Below are 14,410 nucleotides of genomic sequence, written 5' to 3'. Positions count from 1 at the left end.
ACTATGGAGGTTACGGTCATGGAGGATATGGTGGATACGGACAGAACTATGGAGGTCTCGACCATGGTTATTACGGCGGATACGGGTCAGACTTTGAATTTGGCGGATATGACAATGAAAATATCGGATATGGAAACGGAAACGATTTCGAAGAAAGCTGGGGAAATGGATACGGTGAGGGACATGGTTTGATCAGCATTGGAAAAGGATACGGTATTGGCGGAGGATATGGAAATGGATACGGTGAAGGACATGGTTTGATCAGTATTGGAAAAGGATACGGTATTGGCGGAGGATATGGAAATGGATACGGTGAAGGACATGGTTTGATCAGTATTGGAAAAGGATACGGTATTGGCGGAGGATATGGAAATGGATACGGTGAAGGACATGGTTTGATCAGTGTTGGAAAAGGACACAGTATTGGGGGAGGTTACGGTGGTATCAGTGGAGGAAAAGGAAAATATGGTAAATATTTGTTGTTGTTTAATTTTATAACTTTTGAAAACATTAAGAGAAATATTGCAAACTCTATCATTTTTATGGCCGACTTGGTTACTTCTCGACTGTCTTTTGAATCAGATTTGAATGTCGCTATTTATCAAACCTAAACCATCTAAATGAGTTTTCTCAAACTTTGTTGCTTTTGTTTAAATCATTTACATTATAAGATTTTTCCTTTGTAGGTCTCTATTGAGGAGAATCATAGCCATCCTTGAATCCAGAACAATTCAAAAGTGCTACAAATTACAGAACCATAAAGACTGTCGTACGGTCAAAATCGACCTTACTTCAAATCTGATTAAATTATAATAAAATTATTTAGAGAACTCTTTCTTCAAAATATTCTAACCTAGAGTTTCACCAATTGTAAAGACAACTTTCGATTGTTTTAAACATTATTGAAACTGTATGTTGACCTCGAGATGTCGTTATGTTGATTATTTTTGTTGTTTAGTTGCTGTCTCATTGACGTATACACCACATCTCCTCTTATTTATAATCTGTCTGAATTTCTTATTAATATTTCGAAATTAATCTTATACAAATCCATCTATTTGGGAAAAAACACATGAGCAACTTCGAAAAACTATCGAAAAGTAGTGGGAAAACCGATGACGCGAAAACAATAGAAAAGTAACTTTTTTATGAAAAATTCGACAAAATGAAGAGTAAAACAATGCCGGTAAAGATAACGATTACAAGTTTTTTCTAAGTACTAGTAACAATCGTTCATTTTAAAGAAAGTGTTATTTAAACTGTGTTATTTGAAACATGATATTTTATTTTTATTATTTATCGAGATAATTGAATTAGAAGCTTGTGTAGCTGAAATCTAAAACATGTTAATCTTTGCTGCATATTGATAAAAAAATTGGAAAAAAACATGTACATACAAAATCTAAAACTCTTTCAAGTAATCAATTTTCAGAGTGTTCCATATAGTCCTTGGCATGTGACAATTTCCTTAAATATACCTGTTTTCCACAACCAAGTTTTCGATTACGCCAGTCTGCGCATTGTCACATGAATTTTCAATATATAAATATTGTCTTTTCGTAAATATAACCAACATCTCCTTTAATCAATATCTTTTATTGCTCTCTTGTTATTTCAAGAAGTATAGCAACCGATATAAGGGTGTAGGACGGCACGATTTCATGCATTCAGGATAAGTTATTTGAGCTTGTTTTCAGTACCTACAAATATTCTTTCATAAATGGTATTGTCTATTTTTGTATTTGTTTTTACTTGTGTTTGTGTGTACTATACACTTATTACAGAGTTCAGTTCATATCCACTGCTGAGTTTTTTGTATGTTAATAGAACTGCGTACTAAAACAGTTTTATCACATCCCTTGTTCATGTGCTACATATCCAAAATCAGGAATCTCGTCAAGTGTTTTGTTTTGTCATACCGTTATGTTTTTGTCATATTAAGAACCGTTTGCTGATATCAGATCTGTGATTATAGTCTTTGTTCGATTTATCACAAATTTTGTCTTTTGGTGTTTTGTGCAATATAAATAAATGATTTGGCTATTCTTTAAAGTCCCTTTTGGTCATAACTAGCTCTTCGCAAATTTAAGTATTCATACATCCCTGGCTTTCAAATTTTGGGCTTTGAGCGTCCCTGATGAAGGTTAACGCAGAATAGGGCTCCAGACGAACCAAATTTATGAACAATAGAAAAGTACTCTTCTTATGAGAACGAAGCAAAATCAATAATCCGTAAAATTCGGTAACCATATTGATTTAAAAAGCAATCGTAGATGTTTTTTTGAAATAAATCATATGATAAAATTATGTTATTTGAAATGCATGTTGTCTTGTGATCAATATTTATCAAGACAATTGCATTTATTATACTTCACGTTAAAATGCCATATTTTGATTGGCTAATACGAGGGTGTTTATTTACTCTTTTACCCTTCATGGAGACGCTTGATCAAGTGTGCGCTTTATTAAATACGACTCTATCCTATGGCAAATACTCTATTACCCTTCACGGAGACTCTTGATCAAGTGTGCGCTTTATTAAATACGGATGGTTGTTATGTACAAGGCGTCATAGTTTATTACTTTGAATTTGAAATTTAATCGACAGTAATAACAGAACATTCAGTATAATAAATTAAATAACACATATCTGAGAGGGTGATAGAGCAGATTGTTACCCCTTTGAAAAGACATTGTCAACCTTGGCTTCGCCTCAGTTAACAATGTTTTCTCGGGGTAACAATCTGCTCTATCACCCTCTCAGCTATGTGTTATTTATATATTGAAGTATGACATTTGAATAACTATCAATATTTGCTACAATTAATAAAAAAAAATTGGAGAAATCATGTACATACATTCCATGCGATGAGTTCCACATTGTTCTTAGCATGGTACAATTTTACAAAATTAACCTATATTATATAACTACGTTTTTTAGCAGAGCGAATATAACGATTTAAAAGTTATGTCTGCTCAGGATAAAATTTGAAGGGAAACATTTTTACAAAAATATTATAGTACCGGACATCTTCAAGCGTCAAGTCAAAATCCCTACTACATGTATGAACTGGTTACCTAAATATCACTAAAACATCTTAATATAATTTCCGCTTTATACCAGCCTCTAGCATATGTACTACTACTAAATTGTTTGTCCTTCTGACTAGTGCACTTACTGTCATGAAAAAAACGTAAATATTGTAATAAAGTCTATCCGAACACAGTCGTCAATTGTTCTTGGAGTGCTAAAAATTGAGGGTGTAGTCTTAACTAAAGTTTATTTATCATATTGTTTGTTATAAATTTTCTCCACATAACCTGATTAAATATAAAATTTGAAACTCAATACAAAAGTTAACGATTTTCTTTCACTATTAGAATTTTCCTCGTTAGACGGTGAAGTTCCATTGACTCCTTCTAATTCCCAACTCGTTCTCTTTGTCTGTGTTTTAATGACGTTTTAATAACTGGATAATTACGAAGTCAGGGATTTAGTAACATTTGTACCGCAAATTACTTAAACCATGGAAGTAATATAATACTTTAAACTCAATTCTTTCATAGGTACACAGATTTGATTTTGAAATTTGGCTATACGTGCATTAACCTTGTTACAAAAGGGACATCCCATCCTATTTTTTAAGGTCACATATTATAATGTATACAGCCCCTCTAACTGATGTTTACCGTCTGTGTTTCTGCTGTATTGTAAAACAACTGTCCCAGTAATGGGATAGGATTGTGCGCTAAAAAAATGTTAAAATGCTTTCTTCAGTAAGCTTTTATTCAAATTATTTCACACACAATTAACTGTATTTTCTAAACAAACAAACAATGTAAAAATTGGTGTAAACGGGAAAAATCTGATAAAAATCTCTTGATTCTTATTTAAATAAATATATGAATGTTGTGGATATTCGAATATCACATTTTGAAAATGATTCAGAAATAAATAAAAGAGTACATAATACGCCTATTTCTAGAATAAGAAACAAACTTCGAGTACTTTCAATAAGGTTTGTGTTTGTACAGGCCGACAAAACAGCCAACAATGTAGTGGTGGCATGTCGTAAATACTACATGGACGTTCTGAAGAATGAAGTTTTAAATTCTTCTATATTCAAATCCGTGCGCGCCACAGCGAGTCATATATTAAACAAACCGACCGTGCGAGGGCTGTATAGCTAGTCAAGGTCGTTAAAAGGTCGTTAAAAACTCCCGTCATAATATTAAACAATAATATCATAACCACATCACAACTTAATGCCTCTTCTGAACATTTGAAGGTCAGTACTATGTATTGGTTACCTAAACTACACAAAAAACCAGTAAAATATCGTTTCATCTCGGCCTCTTGTAAGTGTTCTTCAACTAATCTTTCAGTGCTTTTAACTAGTTCCTTAACTACTATCAAATAACTTATCATTAACTTTTGTAATAAAATATATGAAAATAGTGGAATTAACTATTTTTCGAGTGTAAAAAAATCTGTGGCTGTTTAAGATGAATTACGTGTTTTTGATGGATCTTTTGATTCTGTCGACAGTTTTGACCTTTCAACTCTTTACACTACACTATCACACAATCTTATCAAACAAAAGTTTTCCTATTTAATCAAATGGTCGTTTGGTAAATCTGAATGCAAATATATTTGCTGCAACTCATTTAAAGCCTTCTTCTCTAATGAGAAAGGTAAATATGCTAAATATACTTACTGGAGGTGTGATGAGATGATTGAAGCTGTTATTTTTCTCCTTGATAATATCTATTAATTTCGGTAAATATATTTATGTACGGCAGGCGTATGAATTTTCGAGTAAAGAAAGCGGGCTAATTGTAATAACAATAGAGTATGAAGTTCCGTTAGTATTAAAGTCGTGCGTGCACTAGAAAAGTTATCGACAAGGGCAGTGACCATCTAACGAGTAATACATATCTGTGTATAGAGATATGTCTGACAGTGAACTAGCCAGTAAGGAGTCAGTTGAACCAAACAAAAATTCAAACGAAAACGTAACTAATGCATATTTGTTTTCCTTGTTCAAGACTTGCATGAACGGCAAATTGGCTGGTATTGAGAGAAACTTTGACGACAAAACAGTTTGGCTAAGAAAGTGAAGAAAATTGAGACAATGTTCCTTTTCAAAGGTAACCAGATACAATTTGAATTAAATTCTGACATAGTAGACAGTATTGAAAAAGCCGTTGAGTACATTGATAGTAAAAGGCCCGCTAGAGCTACGAAGCTTCTTGAAGAGTCGATACAAACACTAAAGAAACGTAACAAGCTGATACGGATAGCCGATAAGTCGGAGGGTGGCTGGAACACGGTTCAAGAGTACCTTTCAGATGATGTCGCCAGTAATTCAGAGAATGAAAAACGTATCAGAGCGGCGGAAAGTCGAGCAGTTAGCAAGTCGGCTAAGACGGAGAAAAAACAAGGCCGTAAAAGACCCGCTGAAGCTGCAGAAGCACCAAGTCAAGGTACGCATAACGGCGGGAGCTTTACTTCTACTATTTCTACACAACTGCCCTTTCGTAGCAGCCAGGGCCAAGCTGACCAAAGTAGACAAGCTAAGGCTGGAGACATGTGCTATTCATGTGCCAACTTCGGGCACTGGGCTAGAGATTGCCGAGCAAAGGACAAACAATCTGAATACAGAGGAGGTGCCGTTTAAACAGTATGGACCACACAGTGACATTTTTGAGGTACATGATAATTTAAACATGTTTAGCTCTTATTGTGATTATGAAGAGGGTTTCAAAAATATTCATGTAAAAAGAAGATTACAAAAATCTCTTAATTTTTAGCAAAATATTGGAGCGTCTTATTTTAATCTTGATGTCATTGAAAACGAGTTAAAAATTCCAATAAGAAATGAACCAGATAGTATAATTTTACAAAATAATAAATCTGCTTTCAAGCATGAAAAATTTGTCGATTCAGCTATTGAAGACTTGTTATTTCAGGGTCAGCTGAGGTCGTTTCGGAAAGACCACATGTAATAAATCCGCTAACGGTATCTGTCAGTTCTGTTTTATGAGAATTTATGTTACCAGGAATATGTGGAAGACTTATTAGAATTTCATGAGAAAGAAAGAGTTTTTGTACATGGGTATAACTTGAATTCTATATTTTCAAACGGAAAATTTTCCGGTACAATTCTAGCAGTAAAACTGAATGCTCTTGTTTAATATTTTATTGTAGAAAACGTGCGTCACTGGACATGGTATTATTTGGTCATTGGACTATGTTTATACAGCTGTATTTTGTCACTTGACTTACTTTGGTAGTGTACTTGGTCACCTCTGAAATGAACCTTTTTGGGTCATTGGACCTTTTTGTGTTCACCACTGGGTGAAAGTTGGTCACTGGGTCATATCTGGCCATTAGAGGTAATTACATTTATCTATTTTCAGTTGATTCAATGTTTTCCTTTAGATTTTAAAAAGCAACTTTTGTTTACAGAGAATTTTTTTATCCGGATTTTTGAATAACAGTGACCTTGTACAAAGTTCAGAATTGAAAAGACTTTTGTCTCATTTACGTTCCACAGTACTTGATTCGAGAGCAAATACTACTGTTTCCAAGTATGCTTGCGGTTTTAAAAGATTTTTGGCCTGAGCGCAAAAATATCCAGAAATCGATTCAACTCTACCAGCAAGTGAAATGTACCTAAGCCTTTATTTACAGCATCTCATGCAGACTGTAAAGCATTTTAGTTCAGTGGAAACAGCTTTCTACATTATAAAGTGGGCACACAAGTTAGCAAATTTAGCTGATCCTTGCGATTCTGATTTAGTTCGTAGTATAGTCGAGTCTTCAAAAATGAATTTGGATAGACCCATACAGAAGAAAGAACCCATAGATGCTACTACTATAAAAACTTTGTTTAATAGTTTTTTGGGGCCTCGATGGCCGAGTGGTCTAAGTAGCCGAACTACTGTATCACTAGCCAGTCAACACTGCGGTTGTGGGTTCGAATCCCGCACGGGGCAGGTGCACTCGACTCCAATCTTAATTGACTAGGATTGTCCGTTTTCCTACCGAAGGTCGGTGGTTCTCTCCGGGCACTCCGGCTTCTTCCACCAATAAAAAATGACCGCCACGAAATAGCACAATAGTGTTGAAAGTGGCGTTAAACACCAATAAATCAGTCAATCAATCAACCAATTATAGTTTTTGTAATCCCAGGACGCTTAGAGATTTACGATTATTATCTATCTGCACTGTTTCATACGCAGGATTCTTGAGATATAGTGAACTTTGTTCAATTAAGGCCAATAACCTGTCTTTCAAACCAGAATATTTAGAAATTTTCATCTCTAGTAGCAAAACAGACTGCTACAGGAAAGGGAAAAGCGTTGTTATAACAAAAACAAATACACCATTTTGTCCCGTAGCAATTTTGTGAGCTTACATAAAAGCAGATGACATCGTTTTGAATTTTGACATGTATATTTTCAGATCAATTGTTTATGTGAAGAAATATACAAACTTGTTTTAAGAAAGAGGATGCAAAATTGTTATATACACGTGCAAGAGAAATCGTTAAAGCTGCACTTTCTTTCATTGATCTAGATGCCAAATTATTTGACCTACATAGTTTTAGATCAGACGGTGCTTCAGCAGCCGCAAATAATGGAATTTCCTACCAACTCTTTATAGCGTACGGTCGTTGGAGAACCGAAACGCTAAAGATGGATACATTGCTGACAATCTTGAACGTTTGTCTGTTTCTAGGAAACTTGGCATCTGACATGCTTTCTTTGTACACTCAAAGATGGTCACCGTACCTGACAGAATCTATAACGGTGTTTGTCTTTATTAATACAGAAATAATTTCATTGCAAATATTTGCGACATACGTATTTACTTTTCGTGGTTGGTATTAGGATGCCATGAGAAAATTGGAAGTCAAGAGTACATAAATGATTTATTTTCGGTTGAACAGAGTGAAAATAATTTATGTACGGCAGGCGTATGAAATTTCGAGTATAGAAAGCGGGCTAATTGTTATAACAATAGAGTCAGAAGTTCTGTTAGTATTTAAAGTCAAAAAGTTATAGACAAGGGCGGAGACCATCTAACGAGTATTACGTATTTGTGTATATGAAGATTAATCTTCGGTATAACAGTTCGTGCATTATACATGTAGTGTTCATATTGTAATTGTCCACTTCTTTTTTGTAGATTGTATGCTATTTGAATGAACTGATGCAATTTGTGGTGCATATTATTGAGGACATTTGTCTTGTTGTGTTTTCTGTGTATAATAAATTTTGAAGATGGTCACCGCACCTGACAGTCTCTATAACGGTGTTTGTCTTTATTAGTACAGAAATAATTTCATTGCAAATATTTGAGACCTACGTATTTACTTTTCGTGGTTTCATGAGAAAATTGGAAGTCAAGAGTACATAAATGATTTATTTTCGGTTGAACCGAGTGAATTAAGAAAATAATAAAGTTTATCGACAGGTTGTAGATATTCCTATGGGCACCAATTGCGCACCTTTAATAGCAGAATTGTTCTTGTATTGTTATGAATCACAGTTTATGACCACTCAGTAAAGACCAGTTTAAATTGCATTTAATTGATAAATTCAACAACACTTACCGTTATCTTGATGATATTTTTTCGTTAAATAAACAAGAATTTTCTAAAAATACTGCCGAAATTTACCTAAAGGAACTTACTTTAAATAAATCAAATATAAACGGTAATAACTGTCCTTTCCTAGATTTAGATATTTCAGTTTTACACGGGAAACACTACACAAATATTAACGACAAAAGGGACGATTTTTCGTCCCCTATTGTTAATTTTCCTTTTTTGGATGGTGATGTTCCTTTTGGTGCATCTTACGGTGTTTATATATCACAACTCGTTCGCTGTGCCCGTGCCAGTTGTCACGTTTTGGATTTTAATGAAACTATGTATTACTGGTAAATTATTAAGTCAGGGATTTCGTTACAACAAATTACTTAAAACTTTACTAAATTCTTTCATAGATATAAAGATGTGGTTTTGAAATTTGGTTGTACCTGTAAAAAACTTATTTCAAACGGGATAGCACATCCTAATTTTTAAGGAGATGTTTTACCGAGCCGAGAAATTTAGATTCGATCCTTTAATTAAACTTATTCTAAAAGATTCTTAATATTATTTTTATATACATATACACATTCATGACTCTACAATCTGTCGATACCTATATCTTTGCATTGCACAAGATCATGTTTTTTTCTGACTGTTAATAACGTCTTTGCACTAAATCCATTGAATGTTGGATGTGTACTGATTGATATTTTAGTCTTAGATGCATGATTTTTTTTTATTATAAATTAGAAGATGTTATTTGCTTTGAACTAGCTGTCAGTAACTGCGAGTATTCTCAGATTTGTTAACCACTGTCCCATCGTAGGGGAGGGTTTGGTCGCCCGCTAACATGTTTAACTCCGCCACATTCTGTATGTGCCTGTCCCAAGTCAGGAGCCTGTAATTCAGTGGTTGTCGTTCGTTTGTTTCTGTGTATCATATTTGTTTTTCGTTCATTATTTTGTACATAGATTAGGCCGTTAGTTTTCTTGTTTTAATTGTTTTACATTTGTCATTATTTCGAGGCTTTTTATAGCTGACTATGCGGTTGGGTTTTGTTCATTGTTGAAGGCCGTACGGTAACCTATAGTTGTTAATTTCTGTGTCATTTGGTCTCTTGTAGAGAGTTGTCTCATTGACAATTATACCACATCTTCTTATTTTTATAAACAAACAAACAAACATTAGAATATAGCAAAGTGCTCTCGATCAATGAAGGTGTAGAATTTAATGTTCCTTAATTGTGAAGAATGAATGTAAACATGTTCTTAGTAGGTGGATAATCCTATTGTTTAGGCTTATTTATAGTTCAAAAACAAAGAATTTATATAAATGAGTCACAACTGCCCGAAGCACATTTATAAAATAGACAGGATAATTAATTGGAAGATGAATTTTGAAACAAACAAAAAAATCAAAATAAGTTTGAAGTTTACTAGTGCAGTATAATTGGTATCGTTTATGTTATTATGTGAATATTTAGAACTTCGAAATTACAAGAAAGAAATGCTTTATCAAAGCAATGTGAAAGAAGAAAAAGAAAAAAAAACAACTTCTAAAATTAAATTTAACCTAAATCTTAAGCTAAGACCAAAAAAATCAGATTATTGTATCCGCAGTTAGTAGGAATAGTCATTTCCAATATACCGTTACTTAGATGAAATCGAATTACAAATGTAACTTTTGAATTCCTTAAAAAAAAAATCGTTAAATTCTAGTTAATTAGGTAGTATTTAATGAAAAAAGGTGGAATAAAATTGGTTGTGGAACGCAATTTAGTTGTAACTCTGATTTTGAATTTATTAAAGTGAACTGTAAATAAACAAATAAGATAATTCCTCATCAAATTATTACATAATTTACACTCATACTCACAATTACGAAAAAATCTATCATAAAGTCTAAACCACAATTTATTTTAATTTCGAAGTTGTTAACAACTGATTCAAGATAATGCTAATTTCGACAACTTTGTAACCGCGAAGAAGAAATGGAGTATTAGTCAGGAGTCGTTAATTCAGTGGTTTCCGTTTGTTGCTGTCTGCCATATTTGGTTTTCGTTTATTGTTTTAACATAATTCAGGTGGTTAGTATTCTCTTTTGGATTGTCGAATATTTTCACATGTCGAAGCCTTCTACAACCTTAATATAAGATATGGGCTTTGCTAAATATCGAAGGCCGTTCGGTGACCTGTAGTTGTTAACATCCTCGTCCTTTGGTTTCTTCTGGATTAGCATTGTCAATCATACCACATCTCCTATTTTCTATGTTGTAAACTGATTAAATGGGCTTTTGATATCGGGTCTTGCATTCGTCTTTTATTTTAACAATAAACGGTCTTTCTTTAGTTATAACAAATATAAAATCCATTGTTCCTTGGACATGGGCAGACAAGATTAAGACTTAATTATTTATGCGTCCTAAAAAGGAATCCCTTAATGTAGATCTTGTTCTTACCGTTATGAATCTTTGAGAAAAATAATTAAGGGGAAAAAATGAAAAACATAACAAATTAATAAACATTTTATCAATATTAGCAGATACCTTGATGATGTGCTTACTGTTGATAATTCAAAGTTTATCAAATATGCTAATTGTTTTTATCCTAGAGAACCTCAGCTCAATAAAGCTAAAATATAACTGTCAGTATTGACCAATTTTTAGACATTAACTGTATTTGTACAAAATGGACACATTGAAACTAAAATGTACGACAAAAGTGACGATTTCAATCACAAACTTCCTTATTTTTTAGACGGCTATATTCCCTTTTCTACATTCTATATAATTTGTAAATTTCACAACTTGTACACGTTGCTAGAATATATGTTTTAAAGAAGCTTACTGTAATGAACAGACATTGAAATTGACGCAAAAAAATGATGGGTTGCAGAAACCACAGCCTTTTAAATACTTTCTCCAAAATTATACAGTTGGGCCACACCAATTTGATTTTTAGTTCTTCGGACAAAAGCTCCAAAAAATATGGGGTGAGCGAGCGAAATTTTTTTGATTGTATTTATTTCTTGAAAATGAGTTTTGTTAAGGCGAGTTAGCAAAATACTTTTTCCTTTTGCCCCTGAAACCTGCAATATATTTCAAACTGTAAGTGGTTGCACCAATAACACATCCCTAATTATTATTAGCATGCCAGTCCCAATACCACCACTTTGGTCTCGAGCGTTGGAACTCTTAAATTTTCCCTTACAAAAGAGTTCTGGTTTCATGTCAATAGACTAACAAGGGGATATGAGGTTTTCATCAAAATAAGATTAATCTGTCATTTTTTAAAAACTCATGTGAATTTAATATTGATTTCATCCAAGACAGATAGCTCTATCTATGTCTGTTGTAGTCCGAGATTACTCTGACGTCCAACGGCTGTTTTGCAGGACAAGCTGGGGCCGTGGGACAACAGCGCCATTCTTGTCTGGCAAAACAGTCGTTGGACGTCATAGCAATCTCGGACTATGTCTGTTGAAACAATGATCGGGGATAACAATGGTTCTAACTTCTAACAAGTACTGATGTGATCGTGGACACCTAACGAAAGATTTTTTATTTTTGTCTCCTTGAACAGGTCTTCATAGGTAAAACGAAATGCGTTTAAAATAACTGTGCGTTTAATAACTACTTGTCCTCGGCAATGATCTGACACAACTTCATGTTGGGATCCCGATTTTTGACCTTTTATTTACAAATCGATTTATCACACGTGCGTTTGAATCGATCGGAGCAATATATGCACAAGAAAAACGTCTAAAAGAAAAAAAAATGTCAAGGATAAACTAACTTTGGAGCGGCATGCGGCCCAAAAATTGGCGGAAGCGGTAATTTTTTTTTTTTTTTATTGAAAAGTCGTTTTCTCCAAAACAGGAGCGGGAAAATCCAAAGAACTATTAATCAAATTGATGTGGCCTTGGTATCATCATATTATATGTAAAAATAATGATTCTCGTTAAAAAAAATAAAATAATAATGTTGTTAATAGAACTAATACAACTGAAAAATGATATATTAAAACTCGGGATATTCCTGAAATCTTTCAACAGCGAGTGCTGTTGGCATTGCTCTTTCTTCCAGTCTGGTTATTTTAATTACCCATCGGCCTCTCAAAAATACTAGTACTTCTGATTTCCATAACATTTAACAATGAGAATTCACGAAATCTAAAACTAGTTTGATCCCACAACATTTTGTTCATGTACCAAGTTAATCTATCTGGACCATGTGTTGTTCGTTGTTGCTTGACTTTTGTGCATGTCGGTTTTTGCGGGAGAGTATGATATTGGTGTAAACTTGGTTTGTTGCACTATATGGTAGTGTTTGGCAACTATCTCTTTTTTATGTATTTGAAAAAATAAAAATACCAGTAGGTTTCAAATAACTGTTCCTATTGTAATATTGAATAAAGACTAGAACTTATATACATGAAATAATTTGAATAAAATATAAATAAAATTAAGCATCAGTTTAGGAACAACATTTGAATTGGTGTCTTTCTCGTTAAATAGTAAAACAAGCAAACTACTTATAACCAAAACAACTTGTGAAAGATACCAGGCTTCAAAATTTAGAACACCAGACGCGCGTTTCGTCTACATGAGACCCATCAGAGACACTAGAATAAAAACAATTGGAAGGCTAAATTGATTAAGATATACAAAATGTAACCCAAATCTGACTGAAGCCATATATGCTCGAGGGGAGAAAGCAATAGTTTTTCGAATGATATAAGCGTTTTATGTGATTAATTAATCATTCACAGATATATAAAGATGATGTCCTTTCACTGAATTATACATAGTTTAGTGAATATGTTGGGTCCAAGCCCGATGATAAAAGAGGTCACAGATAAAGTTAAAGTCTGCTTTCTATGTTGATTTACATCTAGAAACTGACAAGAATGTCGCTTGAAATCTAAACTTTACATCAATAGGGGTGATTTCAATTTTTCATTGTGAACTTTCCATGTCTGTGTAGCAACATTCAAGGAGTGCCTGCATACTTATGGAGTATGTATCTTCTTTTCGATAATCTAGGGATTGATTTTAAAAGGTTGCTTCTAACAAAGTACATATTGAACCAATAGTATTACTAAATATTATGATCCTTTACGGCTATAAATTGTTTCCGTGACGATGACCGCTATTGGAACAGGAACTGCTTACCTTTTCGGAGCACAAGAGTTTAACCCTGATTTTGGTGAAGTTATATTGCTCAGTCATTAATTTTCTGTGTAGTATATTTTGCACTGTTGTTTTTCTTTTCGTTCTTTTTTACCATGATGCTGTGCGTTTTTATGGTCTTTGATTGTCCAGTAGGTATTTTCTCCCCCTTTTTACAGAAATTACGTCATCAATGATACTTTATATTAGCACAGAAGTATATTCATATATATATATATATAAGTACGTCTGAACCAGTGACGACTCTACAACAGATTTTATCAATCGAATCACCAGCAGTGATGGTGATACAAGGCTGAAAATACATTCCGTATATATAATTCGTCTAAACAACAGCCCAACAATGTTAGATCTGTAAATTTTCGGAAGCAAATTTTTTGTTCTTCCCTGGCCGGGATTCGAACTCATGCTACTGAGATATCGTGGCACCAAATCGCCTTGCACTATGCCCGACGCGCTAGACCACTCGACCACCTAGGCTCTATATATATATATAAACAGGTCCAAATTGAAAACGACGTTCAAACCTATGATTGCGTTGGATAAAAACCGCAATTTTTATACGTGTGCATACAAAACAAATTACAATGCAGTAAGTATTAGTTTATCATATA

At 33.6% G+C, this 14,410-nt stretch overlaps 1 long non-coding RNA gene across 1 annotated transcript; it reads left to right on the top strand.

Moving 5' to 3' along the window:
- Positions 1–60: 60 nt before the first annotated feature.
- LOC127732669 (uncharacterized) lies at positions 61–830 on the top strand. Its single transcript, XR_007996373.1, has 2 exons — positions 61–468; positions 687–830. It is a non-coding gene; the product is annotated as an uncharacterized LOC127732669 (long non-coding RNA).
- Positions 831–14,410: the final 13,580 nt, after the last annotated feature.

Source organism: Mytilus californianus, unplaced genomic scaffold (genome assembly GCF_021869535.1).
Source record: "Mytilus californianus isolate M0D057914Y unplaced genomic scaffold, xbMytCali1.0.p SCAF_26, whole genome shotgun sequence".
Classification (NCBI taxonomy): domain Eukaryota; kingdom Metazoa; phylum Mollusca; class Bivalvia; order Mytilida; family Mytilidae; genus Mytilus; species Mytilus californianus.
Note: the sequence above shows the minus strand (reverse complement) of the source record. Positions and strands in the feature narration are given on the sequence as shown.